Here is a 1,918-nt window from a genome sequence, read left to right as displayed (position 1 = left end):
GATCATTTACTTGAAATGCTTGAGGATTTATTTTTCTATCATAATAATATTTAGACTTTATTTTTTATGCGATTAGACATTTTCGAGCTAATTCTTGTAACTCGTGAAAATTTGTCATTAATTGATATAAATAATTATTGTACGTTTTTCTTTTTGTTTCATTTGTTATTTTACTGGATGGTTGTCTGGCTAATTTGCCAAATACCAACTTGTATGGAGTATATCAAGTTGATTCGTGAGTGCTTGTATTATATGAAAAAGCTGCAAATTCTAATAATTTGTCCCATTCTGTAAATTTATTTACATATTGTTTCAAATATTCAACTAATACTAGATGCGATTGTTTCAAAGCTCCGTTGGCTTGTGGATAAAAAGCTGTAGTTCTGTATTGTTTAATTTTAAATTGCTTAGCGAATATTTTCATTAAATTACTCATAAAATTTGTTCCTTGATCGGTTAATATTACTTTAGGTGCTCCAAATGTACAAATAAAATATTTTAATAATGCATCAACAACTTGAATAGCGGTTATTGATCTCAAAGGGATGGCAAGGGAAAAATTTGTAAGATGGTCTTGAATCGTCAAAATATTGGAGTTTTCTTTTGTAGTTTCAGGTAGAGGCTCTACTATCTATTAATATTTTTTCGAAGGAAAAAAAAATACTGCTACACATGAAATATAAAAATACACAACAGTATTGTCCGCAAGTTTGAGAGAGTGTTCCTTGTAGTGCTACGGTGTTTCATCGATGCGTAGTGAAATTCCGACGAAGGCGTAAGAAGAATCTGGAGTCTAAAGGCGGTAGTCTGTAGTTGTCGCACTAGTGTTTTAAATAGAGACGGACGTATCATTGGCTCGTTATTGAAGATGTATTCTTTTCTTACACCCGCTACTGAATAATAGGCTTTTGCTATTTTTCCTTCCTCTTTCTCTTCTGTCTCGTTATTTTTTTGCCACTGTTTTATTTTTATAGTGATGTCACCGTCGGTTTTTTCACCCTCGTCGTCGTCACTTGTGTCCAAATTTACGTGGGAGAGATTTATAGTATCGTAGCTCGAGTCGATGCTGTTGCTGTTACTACCGATGATGCTGCTGCTGCTGCATTCGCTGTTGTCTCGCAAGATAACCAGCGTTTCAATTTAAAAGCGTTACGTAACGCACAAGCAATTTTGTCCGTAATCGAAACACGAAATCTGTGATGCGAGCAGCGTTGTCTGTACTCTCGGGGCTCCGGTAAACTTTTGAACGGTGGAGAAATTTCTTCCAGATTATATATGTTTCTGGAAAGTAGTTGACTCAAGCAACGAGCCTTTTCCACGCCTCTGCAGTAGATGTAGCGCACTTGTCGCGTAATTTCTCGCAGATGTAGCGTGAAACATTTGAGATCGGTTTCACCATCGAACCACTCGATTCCATGATAATTTCGCGAAAGCCAGTTATTCTCACGTCTTGCCTTTTCGGGTAGATCGTGAAATGGATAAGGTGGCGACATAATCCAGTGTCCGGCGATCGCCGCGTTAATCGCGACAACTGCGACTTCTTTCGGAATAAACTTTCCGTTGACATCGCTTGTTGTGACAAACCTTGTATGTCGATGGCCAGATCCATAGTTCAAAATGCATTCTCTATTTTTTCAAGCGAAGCGTCGATGTCCGTGTCTCGAGTGAAACTGAATCTCTCTCTTTTCGGAGGACTTTACGCAAGAAAATGGCGACGGGTAAAATATGTAGTGGTGGGGTAAAAATAAAGCATGTATGTACCGTAAAGCTGTGAAATATTATTTGTCGACAATTGTCATTTAACCGGCAAAGTTAACGATGATTTGACGAGAGGAGTCAATTTCTAGAACATTATCGAACTCGGCGTAAACGATACAATTAACGGTTGTGGTAAGTGCTTTTTCAAATCGCACTTCTA

The sequence above is a fragment of the Temnothorax curvispinosus genome, unplaced genomic scaffold, assembly GCF_003070985.1.
Source record: "Temnothorax curvispinosus isolate PA1 unplaced genomic scaffold, ASM307098v1 QBEX01002845.1, whole genome shotgun sequence".
NCBI lineage: Eukaryota > Metazoa > Arthropoda > Insecta > Hymenoptera > Formicidae > Temnothorax > Temnothorax curvispinosus.
The sequence above is the reverse complement of the archived record's forward strand: the minus strand, read 5'-3'. Positions refer to the sequence as shown.